Raw genomic sequence first — 20,377 nt, 5'->3', positions numbered from 1 at the left:
CCATCAGAGAAACTGAACTTCTCTAAACCTCTGTGGCTCTTGGACAGCCTTGCTGGCACAGAGCACTCCGGGGCCAGTCCTCTGAAAGCAGCCACGTCTCTTCATGTGACCCTGACACAGGACAGCCAAAAGGAGAACAGAAAAAGGAGAAGCAGACCAGCGGCGTGCATACCCCCAGAGAGTGCTCGGCTTCCCCCCACAGACCCCAGGGCTCGCTGCTGTTCTTGAGAGGGACAGAGTGTTTGAGCTGGATGGCTCCTGTGGCTTCTCTGCTCTGTGGCCTTGCTGAGTGACTGTCCTGCCCTGTGCCTCGGTTTCCCTGTCTGCCAAGGGGCCCAGTCGTGAGGATTAAGTAAGGATGTGTGTTAAACAAGTGTCATAAAACAAATCCCTCACAAGCGTAACTTTCCTCCTTGCTCTCTTTCTAACCACTTCTCACTCATCTCCAGGCATGCAAGCAGCTGCTCTGTTGCTCTCAGTTTGCCGTAAGTTCAGAGCGAGCCTCCAGGCTCTGCATGAAACAGTTAATGAATGGCTGTAAAAATGTATAGTTATGTTACGAATAAATGGAATTTTGGGTGTTCCCTGTTGCTTTCTTTAAAATTGATTATTTTTTCCTAGCAAACTCTACCACCAGCTGAATTTTGGAAATCTGGTGTTTTTGATAATCTTAGTGGATAGGCATAGCAAAAAATTATGTTAGCCCAAACCACTGTTTTTAAAAAGAACAAAACTGAAACTGAATTCATTTTTAGAAATGTCTTTTTGAGGGCAAATATTTATTTTTAAAACAGCAAGAATATTAACACACATATGAAAAGGATTTCGCCTACCAAGTATTTGGCTGCTCAGGCTCAAGAAATCCCAGAACTCTTCAAATTTTCCATTTTGATCTAGATCCAATTTCAGGGCTTTCTACTCATACTGAACAGAATATGAAATTAACTTCTTCTATTCTAAATAATATTTGTTGAGGAAACAGTCTTCTAATTTTAAAAGCAAATTTGTTCACAAATATTTTAGAACCAGCTTTTATGCTGTTTCTTACCATGCCTTACTATTGTTTGCACTGGAGTGTAGTTTGGTTAGTCAAAATTGCCTGACTTCCACTTGACTTTATATTTCACTAGATTAGACAAGGAGCGACATACTGGAGAAGCCAATCACAGCTGTAGTTGACTTAGTCTCTAGAAAGAGTTTCCATACTTTTCCATCATATGTTTAAAAAAAAAAAAACATTTATTTTTATTTGGGCATGTTGGGTTTTAGTTGTGGCACACAGGCAAATGAATTAGAGTTACCTGTGTCAACATGGAAGATTCTGAGATGTAACATGGAGCTGCCAGCCCTATAGGCACAGAGCCTTCATGAGCCATGCTGTTTCACTGGGTCCTGGAGCAGGTAGTGGATGGCTTCCTTTGGTGAATGTGAGAATCACATACAAGACTGATCTGATTCAAAACCACCAAGGGTCCAATGCCCAAATTTCCATCATTAGAAATTTAATCTTCTGGGTTAAAGTTAACGGGCTATTTTAGAAATCAAAGAGATCCAATAGTTTCTGGTTCCACTGTATTCTGCTGGGCAGCCACCGGCCACAGCCAAACCCCCTTCTCACTAAAAAGCTCTTGGAAAGAAGCTGAGGCAGGAAGGCTGAGCAGCAGGGCCAAGGACAAAATTGGAGGCACACCAGTAGTTAAGGTTGATGAAAGGAGGTCAGAGCAAACAACTGGGAAACATTAAGAGACAAGAAAAGCCAACGAGGGACTTCCCCGGTGGTCCAGTGGTTAAGACCCCAAACTCCCAATGCAGGGGGCTAGGGTTTGATCCCTGGTCAGGGAACTAGATCCCACATGCTGCAACTAAAGATATCATGTATTGTGACAAAGATCGAAGATCCTATATGCCGCAACCATGAACTGGCACAGCCAAATAAATATATTTTTTAAAAGTCAGTGAAATCACAGGAGTTTAAGGAGGCATTACAGAAACTGATCCCATATCACAGAGGTAAATCAGTTCACATGAAAAGATGTCATTAATAACTTGACAAAATACTGCTAGTGGCCTCAGCAAGGGCAGTCTTGTTAGAATAATGGGGGTAGAGTCCCAACTTGGTGGGGAATAAAAGAAGGAAATGGAAGCTCAAAATGTGGGTTACTTTCAAGACTTTTGTTCAAAAGACAAAGGTGGGGGTGCCAGGGGAGAGAGAGTAAAGGGTGGGGGGGTGCCAGGGAAGAGAGAGTAAAGCTAAGGTTTTCTAGAATGGGATGGAATTATGCTTGTAGAGAGAAGGAAAGGAAAGGGAAGGATTAGGGAATCAGATAAAGAGGGTAATTTATTGAACTGGGTCCTGGAAGAGGCAAGAGAGGGTAGGAGCGGGAGCCTAGGAGGAAGTTGCTCTTGGAAATGATGCATGGATCCTGTTGGCAGCCAGAAAGCAAGGAGCTGAGAACCTGATACACTCCATGCTCCCAGAGCAGCAGATATTACGGTCACTGGAGACAGAGACAGCAGTGGGGTGGACCATCTGAGGAGAGCTGGACAAGCAGGAAGCAGCCACCACGGGGAATGAAATTAGTGTCTGGCCAAGTGTAAATAAAAGGACTGACAAAGAGCTGGCTGAGGTGGAAACCACATCTCTGTAGTGGTGCTAATTTTCTTTTGTCCCAGTGGAGCTGGACAGACCTGAAGCCCCACAGAGACATTGAAAAGCTGGATTATTCCAGGAGGGGGTAGGCAGAGAGGGTACAGCTGGACATGGGGCTTAAGGCCACCGAGAGTGCTGGTTAGGTGACAGCAGCTCTGGGGACAGCTGGGGTTGGGGGACAAAATAGACTTCTCCAGTTTTCTTTTTCATAAGAGACAACAGTATATTGTTGTAACTTAAAAGCCATTATATAGAAAAGCCATTTGAATGACTGGAGTTGACATTTTCAACACTGAAGTAGTAGTCTGCACCCCATCCTGCTTCTGGGTCACTCACCAGAGTCAAGTGACTGCTACGGGCACACAATTTTCCCCGCCTATGTCTCTGGGCCTCAGGTCCACTCCACAAACTCAGAGGTAACAACCAAAGGAGGTTTTTGTCTTTACTTCCCACCCCTGCACCAATGACAGGTACTTAAGGTGTCAAAAAGAGAAGTTTACAAGTTTCTAAAACATGGTATTTTGGTCAACCTGATGAATCATTACTGAAAGAATGCCTGAGTTGAAGACTATTGTGTCCAGTCTTTGCTTTTTGAATAGGGACTTGCTGCTGACCACTGCAGCAGTTTCGTCACCCTCTTAAACACCTTTGAGCAATTTGTCAGTCTTTCAGAATTTAAAGATGTGTTCTACTTTTTTGCGCTTTACAATTTTTAACTCATTTTCTGGCAACTATTCCTGCTCTGCACTGTTTATACTCATAAAAAGTCAGAATTACCTAAATATCCAACAGGAGTTGTTTATAGTCCTCTTTTCTCTTATTAGAAAAACAATGCATGTTCATGTCATAAAAGGTAAAAGTGCAGACAGGAAAAAGAACTGAAGGATGTGTGGACTCCCTCCCAGAGACACCAGTGCTAGTTAACACCCAGAATCAAGCTTTCCAGGTCTTTCGCTAAGCCTGAATATAGTGGGTTCACACCGTATTTACTTTTTGCAACCACTTATAATTGCCTTAAGGAATTCAGCACTCCAGGCTTAAGTCCCCAGTCTATTGCCTCCCTCCCCAACACACCCGCTGCCTGCCTTGTGCCCTAGGGAAGGGGTTTTGCAAGTGAGAGCTGAGGATGCGGTGAGGTAAACTTAAAGAGGAGAAAGACATTGTGGGCTCTTGTTGGAAGGTGAAATGGCCACATCTACCTCAGGGACTGAAACGCCCTCACTGAATAATCATGTTTACCACCACCCCTGGACATCTGTAAATCATCTAGAACCTTGTAATTTGTGCTTTTGGAGAGTTCCACAAAGCCGTGGTGAGCCCCTCAGCTGGGGACACTCAACTCATGGCCGAGTGGAGACAGTGAAACTTGAACTTGAGCCATAACAGACGAGGAACAAAGTTCAAAGGATTGAATGAACTACAACTGCCAACCGCCATCCTGAATGGTTGTTGTCCTGAAATAACATAGAAAGAGGGCCCTTTTCAGCATGCAGCATCCCAGGGTGTGGGATGTGGAATGAGAGGATGTGCTCCAGACCCCCAGAGGTGCTGCCTTCCCCTGCCCACCATCAAATTCTGTGACCCGGTTCTTTCAGCTTCCAATACAGGAAGATAGAACATGGAGAGTTTTTTTCATGCCCCTAGGACACCGCAGTGGATGGCATTCCTTATGCAGTCTTCAGGAAACTGATCGGTGGATTGACCTCAGTGGGCCAGACGGTATGTCATACTTGGTTCTGCCCCATTCTAAACCTTGAGAAAGTTACCTAATTTCTCTGATTCTCCAATTACTTGCCCATAAAATAGGGACCCTGGTAGGATTATGAGGACTAAACTGAGGCTGTGTAGGAAAAACACCTGGCACCTTATCTGTCATGTATGTGGTGCCCAGTGAGTATTAAATTCTTTACCTTCCAGCCCAGTGGTCCCATCATGCCTTCTCAGACTTACCACAATCTGAGTAAGAGCATCCCAGAGATGGGAGTGAACAGCATGTATTCATTCAAGTCACAGTTACACAAAGTGCCTGTGTGCCTAGCACCCTGGAACATCGACTTCACTTAAAGGTTTTTCAAAATACTATTTTAATATTCAGACAAATCTCATGGAGAAGAAAGCAAAATTTGCATTAACTTTAAAGAAAAATGTGAATTATCTGGCCCATGCCCCAGGCTTCCTAGGAATCCCATACAGAGAGGCTTGAAGGTGCTAAGTCAACCAAGGACATGACCTGAGGCCCAGGTCACACAGGTCGTCACATTTTCCTGCAGTGAGTCATAAACCAGAAGTGACATGGTCCCTCCCTAGAAAAATCAGGGTGGAAAAGAACTGGTCCAGAGAAAACCAGCCAATTACACAGCGAGCCCTCATGGTCACTGTGTTCATTGTCCCCAGAGCCTTGCTTGCACAGCCTGTCTTTCTGAGAGTCATCCTTGGGCCAACTCTTTCAAGATTATCTCAACTTCAGTTCTCTGGAAAAGATACTCCCATTTCTAGGAAGACATCATGAAATTTGCTGTATGTCAAATCTGGGATGCTTGGCCAGGTCAAAGTTGTTTTCCTCACTCACTTCCTAGTCTAGCCTCCAACACTTCCAGGGTCACCCTGCAAGGTCAGATTCTGGGATGTAAACTGGATGTCAATCCATCCATTTACTTTTGTTCTCTGTGCCCTGAGGGACTCAGATCTGTGAGGTCCTCTTAACACAGGTCGACCTGGGCTGGAAATCATATCTCCCATGTTTATCTTCTCATCATAAAAATGTAACTCCTCCACTGAATCAATCACCATGTCAGATGTCAGCTAATTTCATATTTGATATAAACAGAAAAATAATAGCCATAACCATCTCTGAGTTGTGGGAATATAAGTGATTTCTAATTTCATCATTTTGCTTACCTGTATTTTCTCAATTTCAACAATGAAATGTACCTTTTGTGCACAGAGAATGAGGAAAAAATGTAAAGACTAACATTCCTCTCACTTAGCTGTTTCCCAGTAGATTTGCATTCTGAATTCAAGCTTAAAATTCAAAACAGAAAGCAACAGAATGTTTTTCCATATGATAGGAGACTAGAAATCCAGTGACCCCTCCTTGCTCTTGACCAAGCTGAACCAAATTCCAGTTTATACTGAGGTTTACCAGATGAAAGGAAATTGTTTTTGAGGCAGGATTATTTACCCAGTGTATTTTGCATATGGTTATGAGCCAAAATCACAACAAAAGCAGAAAATCTACTGGTAAAATCATTCAAAGCCATGGACTGGGGAGATCACATTATTCTCCAAAACAATGTAGGAACCTGAGGAGGTGACACCAGTTGTACAACTAGATTTGTAATTCATTCAACAAATATTTGCATATTCACTGTGTTCTAGGCACATTCTAGGACAGGGTATGCAGCAGTAAACAAAACTAGCAAAAATCCCTGGCCTCGGGAAGCCTATATTCCCATCAGGGAGACAGAAACAGGAAAATCCTTAGCTTAGTATTAATACTGTTTCTATTGTTTTGACTGGTTTCCTGTCATTTTTCTCAGTGAAAGAGAACTTTCTACCAAGTCACTACTATCTCCAGTGGCTGGGTATTTCTTGACACAACCCTTTCAGGAGTGGGGCAGACTGGATTCCAGTATCTTTGGAGTCACAGTAATTAAAGAACTGGAGAGCTGCCCTGCCTTGATCTTGCTGCAGTGATTGTCACAAGGACTTAACTGATACCAAGTGGTTCCTTTATTCCTAGAGGAAGAGGATGAAACACCCCAACCATGAATGGAATAGAGAACTGAGCCAGAACACTGGGAAACCAGGAGCTGCCACAGCGGGCTACGGGGATAAGCTGAAACAGGAATAAGACTGACATAGGGAGAAGATTTTAGCTCCAGGTAAGTGAAAATATTTCAACAGCCAGAGCTGCCCCACAGTGGAATGCACTGAAGAAAAGGCAATTCCCAGGCTCTGCTGATGAATGATCAACTCAGCTCTGCCACTTACTGACTGTGTGACTCTCAGCTACTCCCATAAACTTGATGGGTCTCAGTCTCCTTGTCTGTAAAACAGGAATTGCAATGGTGCTTAGTTCATGGAATTGTGGTAAAGATTTAATAAGAGAAGCAGGTAAAGTTTCAGGGTACTGCCTGATACAAAGTAACTTAGACACTGAAAAACTCTACTTAGATCAGATGATGTTTGAGAACTTACATCCTATGCTGGTTTTATAGTGGATTTTATCTTATTTGATAATCAAAATAATATTACATACAATCATATTTGGCAAGAGGATTAAAATCTACAACTGTAGTATTAACATCACAAAGATCACTAGCTACAGCAGGGATAGAACCTACAGTCACCTATGAGGATCGCTCTGAACAATGTGAACACATTTCTGATACACTATGGTCCAGGCCCAGCCCATGACCTCTGGCTGATTTGGACACACCATGACCTCTGTCCTCCCCGGAGGTGCATCAGGGTACTGGGCAAAAGCCAGGATCAGGGCAGTACCAGTGTTCGGCGCTCAGTGAGTGCCCTAAAGCAGAAGCACCACCCCTGTTACACGTCCTGGGCTGATTCGGGCATGATCGGGGGTTCAAAATAGAAAGTCCCCAGAGAGGCTGTGCTCAATGTCATAAAACTCCCAAGGGCCCATCATGGCACGGCAGCAGTGCCAGCCTCAGCCCCACTCTGGGTCATCCAGGGCTGATGGATTCAGATGGCAGCCTGTGAGGCAGGACTCCGGAGGCACAGCCAGGCAGGACTGGAAAGCCCCAAGCCACAGCTCAGTCGCACGAAGGGCAGCCTGAAGGCAGCGCGGGGTAGAATCCCAACCTACTCATAATCCCTCCTGTGTTTCCTGTGGTGGGGGCCGTACTCAGACAGGTCTCCTCTTCCGGCCCAGGGGCAGCTGCGCAGCCACGGGTGACCTGCTCAGCCCCTCCTCCTGCCCTGGCTGTTGGTAATGGTCCAAGGGTAGGGGAGGGCAAGTAGCCAGTCCACCTGTGTGTGCCCAGCAGGCCCTCTGACAACTGCCATCTCCATTCCAACGGCCTTGGGGTCAGTGGTCAGTCTTTAACTGTTGAGCCAGTTCTAACCCATAAGTTCCTGCCATCACACCCTCCCACCAGCTTTCCAGGCATGCCTAGACCTGTCTGAACTCTCAGCAGGTACAAAGCTCAGGCCTACCTCCTCTGACTCTCCTCATGCACACTACTTAAGTATCAAAATCCCAAACAATAATACCTTATATGTGTGCGGTGCTTGGCATTTTTCAACGCACTTTTCATATCCCGTGTATGTGCTGTGTGTTGTGCTTAGTCGCTCAGTCGTGTCCGACTCTTTGTGACCCCATGGCCTACAGCCCACCAGGCTCCTCTCTCCATGGGGATTCTCCAGGCAAGAATACCAGAGCGGGTTGCCATGCTCTCCAGAGGATCTTCCCAACCCAGGGATCGAACCCAGGTCTCCCGTATTGCAGCTGGATTCTTTACCATCTGAGCTATCAGGGAAGTCCAAGAATACTGGAGTGGGTAGCCTATCCCTTCTCCAGGGAATCTTCCTGACCCAGGAATCGAGGCAGGGTCTCCTTCATTGTAGGCAGATTCTTTACGAGCTGAGCTACCAGGGAAGCTATTCCATGTATAGCTCACAAAATCTCCGGGAGAGTTGAGATTCAATGCCCCAAACCCCAACTTGGCAATGGTCTAAGGAGATGCCCCCATGACTAAAGTCCAGCACACAGGCCCTGCCACCTGCACCACAGATGGTGCCCATACACTGCTCTCACTGGAAACTGAGATTGCACCCATCAAGTCCCTACAAGGCTTGTGAAGCAGACCCTGCTCCTTTGCTGTCACTGGCTTCTAACTCAAAACTGGCGAGGGGTGGCATGGGCTGGGGGTGGGGCTTGTCTGACTGGAGGAGCCTGAGCCTGAGACCAATGTTCAGGTCTTAGCTGCAAAGGAAAACGGCTCTACTTCATGAGGCATGGAATTCCTCAAGCACAGGAGGGAGGCTCAGCTGCCGAGCAACCAGAATGAGTGACAGATGTCCAGCCCTGCATCTCATTCCATCATCCCACCAACACTTGAAGTTGTCAGAGACATTCTTATTATCCCCATTTTAGACAGCAGAAGCTGACCAGGGCAGCTTCTCTACACATTGAAATAAAACAAGGAGAAAAGCAGTCTTATTTTCAGTCAGGTTTAAAAAGATCAGCTGCAGAAGTATGGAATAACAGGATCTAGGTTTGTCTGAAGGCAAAGTCATGTAAAGGTAAAGGTCATGTAAAGACAGTCTTAGAATCTCAGCAGACCTTGAGCTTCATATGAACTGGCTAAAGAGGCTGCTGACATGGCCACTGCAGACGTGTGAGTGCAACAACGTCTTGGCCTCTGGGCCTGCCTGACTTACCTGGGGTTGACCATTCCAGTCTGACCACATATTTGCAGAGATGGGCAGCCAAGGTAGGGAGGTTCTGTAACAACTGGTGTGTGGGCTCTGCTGCTTCAGAGGCAGAAATGGGGCCACAGGAGAGCTACAGGGACCACATGCCAGATCAACACCTGTAGAACAAGGCAAAAAGAAGACAGGCTTCTTTGTGAGGTGGAGAATACCTCATGTGTGTATACCTTCATGTACAAAGAATACCTTCATGTGTATACCCCACTGCCAGGAGAATACAAACTCTGGTACATAAAGCCATCTATCAGAAATTTTAATTGAACTAGATGATAAATAGAGTCCCTTCCAACTCTAAGAGGCTATAAACCAATAATGTGTTCTAAACATTGGGCATAATCTACAAGATAGAACAATAACCTTCCAAGAGCCTCCTAGGGACCCACAGAACTAAACAATGACAAGGAAAAATAAAAATGTGCACTTTCCTAGACATCAATTACACACAAAAATAAAAGGAAAGGTCATTTTATATGTTACATTAGCCTAAACTGAAAAGTAACGTCCAATACTGGAGAGGTTGTGATAAAGCTGGAACATTCGTGCTGGCAACTGGGTAAAATAGGTACCAATCATTTTTGAAATCAATGTGGCAGGTGGTATCAAAAAACCAAAAGCATATTTAATCCTTGACCGCAATAATTGTTCACTTGGGAGTCTACCTTAAAGAATAATTTGTAAAGGGGTATTGCTCTATACTTATAAGGTCCTCACTACATCATTATTAACAATAAACAAGCAGTCTTAAACAGGAGAGAGATTAAGTACAGTATGGTGTTTGATGGCATATTAGGCAATCATTGTAGATGTTGTTTATAAAGAATCTCTATTCCTCAAGGGCAAGTCCTGCATCCTATTTACTGCTGTAGCCCCAGGACTGTCCGGATCATAGAAATGCCTCATTTGGTATTTGCTGAATGAGTGAATGAACAACTGAACAAAAGAATTCAATCTTAGCAAGGAAAAATGCTCATTATATGTTGAAAAAAAATAAGCAGAACTCAAAATTATACCTAATTTATGATTTCCAGAATATGAAAGATTATATACGTGTGTCCTATATGTGGACTGTGTGAAAGTGTGTTAGTAGCTCAGTTGTGCCCGACTCTTTGTGACCTTATGGACTGCAGCCCATCAGGCTCCTCTGTCCATGGGATTTTCCAGGCAAGGACACTGGAATAGTTTGCCATTTCCTTCTCTAGGGAATCATCCCAACCCAGGGATCAAACCTGGGTCTCCTACACTGCAGGCAGATTCTTTACCAACTGAGCTACCAGGGAAAAATAAAAATAGATGCTAGGGTCATGTACTAAGGATGATGTGTTATTCATTCACCATGTTTTTCTGAGTACCTGTTATGTATCAGGTGCTATGCTACATGCTTGGAGCAGAGCAGTAAACAAAATAAGACACAGTCTCTACCCTAAAGGAGAGTTAACTCTGGTGGGTTAATGGAGTGAGAGTGGGGAAGAGACAGATAATAAACAAATAAGTAAATGAATATACGTCAGGTGGTAGTAAATGCTATCAGAAAAAAAAAAAAGAAAGAAAGAAAAGCAGGAAAGGGGGATAGAGAGCTCCAGGAGAGGAAAGGCTGCCATTCTATATGTGATGTCCATGAGGATATTTGGGGACGATCTTTCAAGCATTGGGAACAGCATGTGCAAAGGCCCTGAGGCCAGAGTGTACCTGATGCAATCAAGGAATAGCATGGAAGTCAATGAGCTGCAGCAGAGGAAGCCTAGGGGATGAGGTGAGAAGCTATAGGAGTCAGAATAGATGAGGCCCTTAAGCCACCATCAAGACTGTAGGGCTTGCACTCAAAGAGACAAAGAGGACACTGGAGGCATTTATATAGAGATGTGACTTATGTTTAAAAAGGAATCACTTCTTTTATATCCTTTTATAAGAATATTTTATGAAAGTTTAAGATGAAAGGAAGGATTTTAAACAATGGACAGATTATCATAACATTCCTGAGTTGATTCACAAAATATTTTCTGAGCCCCCCTGCTCAGAATCTATTTCAAGATTACAAAGATATATCAACCATACAAAAGTCTTTTTTTTTTTTTTTGGCCTCACAGCACAGGATCTTAGTTCCTGGATCAAGGTTTGAACCCAGGCCCTCGAACAGTGAAAGAGCTGAGTCCTAACCTGAGACTGCCAGGGAATACCCCACACACAAAGTATGTTTAAATAACACTGTTTTTTTTCTTTAAAAAAAGAGAGAGAGAGATTATTCAAATTAATTAACTGATTCTGTCCTTTTTTTCTTTAGAAATTATGGAGGTAATTTTTTAAATTAACACTTAGATGTACATTTCATATTCTATACCAAGTCCCTTATTGTAAAGTAAGCTGCTGCTTGGGAAATCCTAAAGTTGGCTGCTTATTTGACTCTTAAATATCTCATGCACAACTTCTACAGCATCACTCACAACCCATCATTACTGACAGGAGACCCTTGTGGGAAGTCTGTATGTGCTGGCAAGATTATCTGAAAGACTAATAAAATCCTTTTCAAGGATGCAGAAAGGAAAATGGCTACATTTCAAATTCATGGCATTTCAAAGGCATGAATTAAGCTCTAAACTCTACATTTGAAAAAAAATCAACACAAGTTCTCTAATTTATGTTTTAAACTAAGAAAACAAATCGTTGCTAAGAAATGAAATTTGCAAAATTCTTAAACACATTTTCTAGTTGATATGCATGTACTTAAAACTACAAACTATACCAAAATATAAATGCAGGAATCACTAGCATTGAACTTGGTTGATATGATTTCATCGTGAAATCTGGAATTGTTGTTTGGTTTGGTTAAATTTATTCCTAGATATTCTGCCTTTTAGAGATATATAAAACTGATCATGTGTAGATGATGTTGAGATGATACTTCTGTGAAAACATATGAGAGAGTTTATTCCTTCTTTTCCTCCTTACCCCTCATGCCCTGGGTAAAAGGGCTCCTTCCTAGCTCGCCAACACCTTGATTACTGTGATAATCGTATCAGAGGGCTCTGCACCCTATCCCTTCTCCTCGCCCTCACCTGTTAACTTCTCACACAATGTAGTTTGGCACGGGGCTACAAGACTTCCTCTCTCCTTCAAAGCAGTCGTATTCCTGGAAGACTTCCCAATGACCCTTCCAACAAATGTGCTTCTCAAACCCATGACCTCCTCTGTCCACTCCAGCCACCCCACCCCTGCCCCATAGTTCTCCTCTACCTCTGACCAGCATGTCTGACCTCTCTGCTCTTCCCCATTGAGAGCCCCACCCCTCCCATTTTTCCACCCCATTCTGGCTTCCCCTCCTTCCTCTTTCTTGGTGTACTACCTCTTCCACCTCTCTTGTCAGCATCTCCAGCTTCCTGCAAGAATTGTCTCCTTTGTCCTGCAGAGCCCAGCCCTGGATCAGCCTCACCAGTAGCTTTCTCCCTGCCTTTCTCAGGGCTGATGGGATGCTGAAGAAAGCCCATGCCTCACAGATTAGTGCTCCCACAAATCCATGGCCTCCGGCCTCATCAGTCCCTCACCACTAGCCCGCAGTCTCTGTGGGCTGCTCTTAGCTTTCCCTCCCCTTCTCCATAGTAGCCATCTTGAATATTTTCTTCTTTCTTCAAGCTTCCCACCCCATCTCACTTCCTCACACTGAGCAGGTATCCTTGCCTCCCATCCCAAGAGAAGTAATAGCCATTAGGCGTGAATTCCCTCCATTTCCTGAACCCACCTCCCGACTACCTACCAACCAACTTTTGATCTACCTGCATCTCCAACTCCTCCCTCCCTTCTCCTGCCTGAGGCTCACTCTGAACCTCACCGCCCCGCCTCCACCCTCTTGCTGACCTCACTTCATTCTTCAATCCTTCTCTTTCCTGTATCCTCAACTATTCATATACTGGCTTTTTCCTATGAACATTTTTAAAGGTCCTAATCTCTCCCAACTTAAAACTGTCTCCCAATGCTATTTCCTTTCTGGTTTTCTCTCTCCTCCCCTTCAAAACTGCTAACAAGCCTTATCTACATCTACCTCCCACACACTCAGACTTCCACCCTGCTGCTCCATTGAACCTGCTCTCTCCAGGATTGCCAGTGACCTCTTTGTTGCTAAATCTGGTGTTCGTTTGTTCAGACTTTGGCTTACTAGACTGTTCTACAGCATGTCAACTCACACCCTCCATGTGGCTCTGTGCACACTATTCTTTGGTTTTCCTCCTATTTCTCTGTTCTAACCTTTTCTTCTGGGCTCTTCTTCCTTTACTTGTCCCTTAAATGCTGGCATATCTCAAGCGATTTTTGTTTTCTCTTTCACCCTCTCTACAGAAGGGTTTCATTCATTTCCATGGCTTCAGTTATGATGTATATGTTAAGAGCCTGATAACTTAAGCTGCTTTCTCCAGATCACATCTCTTAAGGATGACAGGCTCTCAGGCTCTGTCTTTTTGGTTGGAATTAGGTTCAGGGTAAGAGTATCCCTGATCGCTTCTTCTTTGGCCTGAATTCATTACTCCCATATATTAAGGCATTCTCCCAAGATAAGCTCCAAATCACCCAATGGACATCTCCCCTGATGTCCCACTCACCTCAGACTCATCTCCTTCTCTTCCTGCCTAAGCCTGCTCCTTTTTCTATTCCATACCTCACAGGAAAGCACCACCATCCACTCACCTAGTTACCCAACACAGATACCTGGACATCATCCTTGACTCACCACTCTCCTCCTCACCCTCAGCTCATCACTCACAAAGTCCTCTGAATATTTCTTTCTTTTTTTTTTGGCCATGTTACGCAACTTGTGGAATCTTAGGTCCCTGAGCAGGGATCGAACCCAGGTCCCTGGCAGTGAAAGCATTGAGTCCTAACCACTGGACAGCAAGGGAATTCCTTGAATATTTACCTCCTTAATACAGCTCAGATATACCCCTTTTTTCATCTTCAAGGACTCTATGCTTGATAACTGCAGCAGCTTCCAACCTACATCTAAGCCTCATTCTCTCCTGGTCATTCTCCACACAGGCCCTGAAAGTGCAAGTATTAGTCACTTAGTCCTGTCAGACTCTTTGCGACCCCATGGACTGTAGCCCACCAGGCTCCTCTGTCCATGGAATTCTCCAGGCAAGAATACTGGAGTGGGTAGCCATTCTCATCTCCAGGGAATCTACCCAACCCAGGGAACTGAACCCAGGTCTCCTGCATTGCAGGCAAGATTCTTTACTGTCTGAGCCACCAGGGAAGCCCCTACACAGGCCCTAGACCTTTGCAAAATGCACATATTCTTAAAAATCTTCATTCTCGTTTAAATAAAGTTATATTTCTCAGTCTGATATACTAGGCTCTTCAGGAGCCAGCCCTGATTAATCACTCCAGCCCCATGTCTGAGATTCAGCAGCCTAGTTGAATTAGAAGATCTATGGAACTTCACCAAGACCTTTTGTCTCTCTAACAAGGTAGGAGGCTAGCTCAGGGTTCCCCTGGAATCCTTTGCAACTCCAGTTTATAAGCATCTAGAATTTCTCCTACAATACTCTGCTCTAATACCACCCCCACCCCACCCCCACCCCCACCCCCCCACACCCCCGCTTAAAAAAGACAAAACAAGGGCTTCCCTGGTGGTCCAGTGGCTAGAACTCTGTGCTCCCAATGCAGGGGGCCCAGGTTTGATCCCTGGTCAGGGAACTGGATCCCACATGCTGCAACTAAGTTTGCAGGCCACAACTAAAGATCCTGCATGCTGCAAATAATATGCAGTGCAGCAAAAAAACCAAATATGTTGAGCACATGTCTGAGCAAAACCATATAATAAGAGAGGGAATGGGGATTTGAACTCAGATTACCCAGAACATTACCTCCTGTCTATTTATTCATAGTCAAACCAACTTCTGATTAATTCAAGATGAAGATTGTAGAAAGAGACAAACATTCATTCAGTGCTTAATATGTATGAAGTGTTTTACATAGGCATTTCATTTCTCCCTTTCAACACTGTCAAATAAGCAAACTGCAGATCTGAGAAGGTGGTTTTACAAGGTCACACAGCTAGTAAATGGGTTTGAATTCCCCACCTCCATCTTATTAGCTGCTCTTTACCACCAATAAACAGCATTTTACAACTGAAGAAACAGGTCCAGCCTGGGGTCATATACACCTAGTCAGAGGCAAAGTCAGAATTAGAATCTGGATTTCCCGACTCAGCTTGGGTTAGCAGATGCTATTTTAGTCCCTGCTTTCTGGGAGAATCGTGGAACCCTGACTTTTACCCTGCTGCTAACAATTTCCTGAAAACTAGCACTACTCTTGAGAGACTAAGTTGACCTCTAGAGTTTCAACTGTTGCTCCAGGAGGTCTTCTTGGGCAGCCCCCTGCTGATACTCTGTGGCTGCTGGGATGATGCCCACCCTGTGGTGTAGTCCTCCCCCCTTCCCGCTTTTCCAACAACCTCTGCTCTCACGGCATCCACAGAACTAGGCACTCTGTGTCAGCACAAATCCCCTTTCCCCCTGCCTCCTTACACTTTCCTCATCCTCAGTAATAAGACCCCCAACTGTCCATTCAGCTCCAAAGGCCTTTCCTCATGGTCTAACCAGGATCAAAGCCTCTCTGCCATGCCCCATAGAAATCCTGTTAGTTCTTCTCTAAATGCAATCTATTTGACTCCTTCTCCCATTCTAGCCTTCCCTGCCTGCATGTCATCAACACAAGGACTGCAGTGTTGCTTTCTCGGGCTCTGTCCTTTTGGTTTGAATCAGATTCAGGGTAATAAACCTCCTTGTTACTTCTCTGGTCACAAATTAACTATTCCTGTTTATTAAAGCATTCTTCCAAGAATGCTCTAACTAAAATATATCCAAAACGTCTGGACGTAGTGATGTATGAAGCACGTGTGGGATTAATTGGACCATCTGGCCAATACCAGGGTTCCGGATGGGGAAGAAAATCAGAAAAGATGCTACCTAGCAAGGTGGGATAGCACACCAGGGGCCTATGATGCTGAGAAGAGGGCTGAGAGAAGGGCAGGGATCTCAGACTGTCTTTACTTCATTACTGACAGGAGCAGGAGCTCTTTCCCAGAAAGGGAGTGGGAGGTAGAGTGTTTAGGCACAGAAAGAAGAAGGGCCAACAGCTAGAAATAGAGGAACACGAAGAACTGATGACATTTAGGGGAGAATTCACAGGACTTCTAAGGAATAATAAGCATAAATCTATCACTCCCTGCGTCACAGGACTGAAAACGTCAAAGGCCCTCTAAGCACTCAGGCAAAATTTCAAGCCATTGTGTGAATAACATGAACATTTCTTCAAAGGGGTGGCATCTCTCTAGTTGAACACTTTCAGCAATGGGAAATGTCTAACCTTAGGAGATCAAAATCATGGAGGTGGAAGGCAAATTCAATTACACTACATTCAGTTTCAATTCTACAAGTATCTACTGAGTACCTACTATGTGGCAGACACTACAGGCACTAAGTGTGAATAAGACACGGTTCCTGCTCTGTGGATCTTATCTGTGGAAGACAGTTATTCAAACAAGTAGAATGAGGGAAGCAGAGAGTGCGGCTCAAACACAAGGTGAGGTACCTCATAAGTAGCCGGGCATCTGGGAAGGCCTCACTAAGGAGGCAGCGTCGAGGCTGGGGCTTGAAGAGCGTGAGGAGTTAGTTGAGCGCAAGGTGGAGGGACCCACGGGAGAGAACCGGAGCTTCCAAAGAAGTTCAGAGTGTGGCAAGATAGTGGAGTCTAGATCTTGAGGGGCCTTTGGATTGATACTGAGGAATGTGGTTTAATTCCAGAGGCAATGGGAAGCCTGGTGAACGCTTTTTTTAAAAAAAAAGCAGGATAAGCGCCCTCTCTCTACGCTGTGAAAGACGTTACGGTTCGAGGAGGAAGGGCTTGAACGAGGCCAGTAGCTAGGATGGGAAGGCCTTGATGGCCCAAGGAAAATGACCAAAAGTAAAGCGCCTCTCTACGACAAGACAGGGCCACAAACAAAGGGATAGAGTTCAGAAAGCGCCCCTTCCTCTCAAGCCTAGAGTCTCCGTCCCATCTCCCCACTGCTGGGAAAAGCACTGAGGCTCCGCTCCCGGTTTGCCCTAACACCGTGGAGCGTGGGCGGGGAGACGACTCCACGCCCTTCTTCCAAGATAAGAAAACTGAGGCCCACAGTCCTGGCGTGGGGACCGAGGCGAAAAAAGAATGCAAACGGCCTCCCAAGAGGCTGCCCGAAGTCACGCACAATCCGTCGAGGGTCCCGTGGCCTGCCCCATATCTCCATCAGCCATTCCCAACTGGCCGCCTTTGCTATAGAAACAGTCCTCCCGCCCTCCTCAGCGCCTCGGTTTCGTCAGTGCACCCTGGGAAATGCAGTCTATCTCTCGTTACCTGCCCGATGCACGAGCCCACTCTGCGTCCTTAAAGGACTACAAGTTCCAGAAGGCTGTGCGAAAACTCCGGTGGTCTCTCGGGGATGCGGTCTTGTAGGAGAGACAGAGGAACCCCGCGGGCGGGGCCAAAGGGAGTGGAGATGGCACCCCCCAATGGGCGGCCTCCTGGGCGGAGCCCAGGCCGCCATTGGCTACGGCGGCACGGAGGAGGCGGGGACAGCGGAATGAGGCGCGGAGCTGTTCGCAGCTCCAGGTGCTGAGTCCGAGGGAGGCTCTGGACCGGAGAGCCGCGGTCGCAGCCGTCGCCGCCGCTGCCGCCGCGAGAGCCATCGCCTGGAACAGCTGAAGCCGTGAGGAGCCCAGAGGAGCTGGGTGCGCTGCCGGGCGGCGATAGCCCTCCCGCCTCTCTGAGGTCGGTGCTGCTGGATTCGCTTTTGTTTTTTGGGGAAAGGAATGAACCGAGGCGTGAGGGGACCTGGGAGTTGATGGGACCAGTCCTCGCCGCCCCCAAGACCATCTGTCCCGGAGAGCTGCTGACCGGCTCCTCGTGAGTCTCTCTGTGGCCCTGTGCCTGGGATCGGAGCAGCTTTGGTTAGTTTTTGTCTTATGGTGAAGGAGGCTCTTGAGCGTGAGGGGCGAGGAGGGGACTGGGGACCTGCCCCACCGTCTCTCCTGAGACGGTGCATTGAGAGACCAGAGTCTCTCTCAGCCTGTGCCTGAAGTCGAGGCTGCTTGGATTATTGAGGATGGAAGGGAGTGTTCCGGGACGAAAGATTCGGAGGCAGGAGGACCATTCCCCACAACATCTCGGCTGCCTGACGTTACAAAGAGGGTCTCGATGTGATGGATGAAACTGCGGTGCTCCACCTCCTCTGCTCAGACCCTCCTGAGGAAGGGCTGTTTGGGGATGTCAGAAAGACCCTCGCACCCACCCCTCCCCCGAAGGCTAGGGTTTTTGTGAAAGTGGCGGGGGTGGGGGGCGGGAACAGGATGAAGATGGAGACAGAGGACTCTTCCCCCTCCCAGTTGGACCCACCTAGGTTATTGCGGGGGGTGGGGGGGTAGGGGGGAATGCGATGTGAAGAGAAAAGGCGGAGAGACCCCTCCCCACCCTGTTAGGAGTCGCTGGGACAGGAAAGCACTGACGGATTCTCCGGGTCCTCTGCGGTCTGGGCCCCGTGTCTAAGGTCGGAGTGGCCTCGGGGTGAGGTGTGTGGTGGGGAAAAGTAAGAGGGATTGAGGAACCCCCTCCCGACCTCTCCCCTCCCGGGCCTTATTGCCTTGTCGCTCTCAAACTGGATCCAGGCCAGAGGCCCTTACTTGAGACGACCCTCCCCGCCCCGCCCCGCCTTCGGGCTCCTGAACCGCAGCGGGTAGCCAGACCTGGATGGGCACGTGCTGGGCGGGACGGGGCTGGTCCCCTCTCAAGCGCCCTAGAGCTCCTGGCAGACGCTTCCCCGCCCCCCGCACCCGCCCCGTCCCCATAGACCCTCGGGCTGTTCCGCTCGGCGAGGGGCGCACCTCACATACGACTGCCGAGACCTGTGTCCCAGGCGTACGGCGGCCACTCGGGGCGCGGGGCTTTTGCGCTCGGCCCCCGAATCCACGGGCGAGAGGACAAAGCCGCGGTCGCCGCACTGGCGGGCCTGCGCCACGGGCTGGGCGGGGGGCGCGGCCAGGAAAGGGGTGGGGGGGCTTCGGGCGCGGCGCGGGGAGCTTCTGCGGAAACGTGCGAGAAACCAGGCGGGAGACAAAGCGCGCTCGCTCCTCGCCGCGGGCCCGCGCGAGCCGCGATGGAAAATCCCGAGGGAGGAGGCGGCTGCGCCCGGCAAGGCACTATACCCCGCACCCTTCTTCCCCGCACAACACCACCCTCGCTGGTCCGGCACCCAGGATGCTGTGTGTGCGACGGTAGCCAGGGTCCTTTCTGTGGAGCGTTCAAGACCTGTGACCACGAGGACGTGGACAATTAAGGGGCTCCGCCTCGCGAGGAGGGGCCCGGGGTTCAGGATGCATGAGTGGGCCAGGGGTTGGTAGGGGCATCCTGACTGGACCCCCTAACCCCACTCCATCAGCCGGTGTTGGGTCAAATTTGGTTCCAGGATTCAAATGTGTGTGTGTGTGTGTGTCTCACAGTGTTTGCAAGGGTGATGGTGTGGATCAGAGTGTGAGTGTGAATGTGTATGCCTGGGTGAGGTGCCAGTTTGTGCTCCAGTGTTCATGTGTGTGTCATGGTGAGCTTGTGCATCTAGCTGGTTTTGTGTAAAAAGAATCAACTACTGCTGGCCTTGGATGGTGGAGTTGGGGGCAGGGTAGTCATCCCTTCAACTCTCAGGCCGCAGTAATGACCTAGGGTCCCAGTGCATGCCCTCAAGGTGGAGGTAGCTTCAGAGCATGTGCATGTGGTGTGGCCCAGAAAGTGGGGCCCCACAAGTATGTGGAGCTCTCGTCAGCCCTTCTGGTGCTTTGGGTCTGACTCTGATATCCTCACCAGCACCCTGCCCTTCCCATCCCTCAGAAACCTTATCTTGCTGTAATGGGCTGCCCTGAGAACCAGAACTCTGCTCCCCACCATCCTGGGCTGACAAGTGGAGCTTGGGGAGCTCATCAACAGAATCCTTTATGGGGCGGGTGCAAGACTGTGTGGCAAGACAATTTTCATCACTTTGGCCTCTATCTGGAAGGGCTATGAGGCCGGAGTTGCTGGTCAGTTGACAGGTGGGCTCTCAGTAATACCAAACACTTATGAGGAAGGCACGAACATGACAGAGATATCACTGTGGGCAGATATCCTACAGGATGAGGCTAGCCCTCCCAAACCTGCCCACTCCCACCAAGTGACCTCAGTTATACAGCACTTTGACAGCAAAGGTGCTGTCACCAGAGA

The 20,377-nt window shown here is 47.4% G+C and overlaps 1 protein-coding gene and 1 non-coding gene across 2 annotated transcripts in view; both read left to right on the top strand.

The window, feature by feature from the left end:
* The first annotated feature begins 14,715 nt into the window (after nt 1-14,715).
* On the top strand, nt 14,716-14,788 carry TRNAG-CCC (transfer RNA glycine (anticodon CCC)). Its single transcript has one exon. It is a non-coding gene; the product is annotated as a tRNA-Gly (tRNA).
* Nucleotides 14,789-17,773: 2,985 nt separating this feature from the next.
* SMPD3 (sphingomyelin phosphodiesterase 3) overlaps nt 17,774-20,377 on the top strand; it is an 83,682-nt gene continuing 81,078 nt past the window's right edge. Inside the window, exon 1 of the mRNA XM_061138801.1 lies at nt 17,774-17,902. The gene's annotated coding sequence lies outside the window, so the exon portion shown is untranslated. The remainder of the gene's footprint in view (nt 17,903-20,377) is intronic.

The sequence above is a fragment of the Dama dama genome, chromosome 4 (assembly GCF_033118175.1).
Source record: "Dama dama isolate Ldn47 chromosome 4, ASM3311817v1, whole genome shotgun sequence".
In the NCBI taxonomy this organism is placed as follows: Eukaryota; Metazoa; Chordata; class Mammalia; order Artiodactyla; family Cervidae; genus Dama; species Dama dama.
This window is presented reverse-complemented; position numbering and strand designations above follow the sequence as displayed.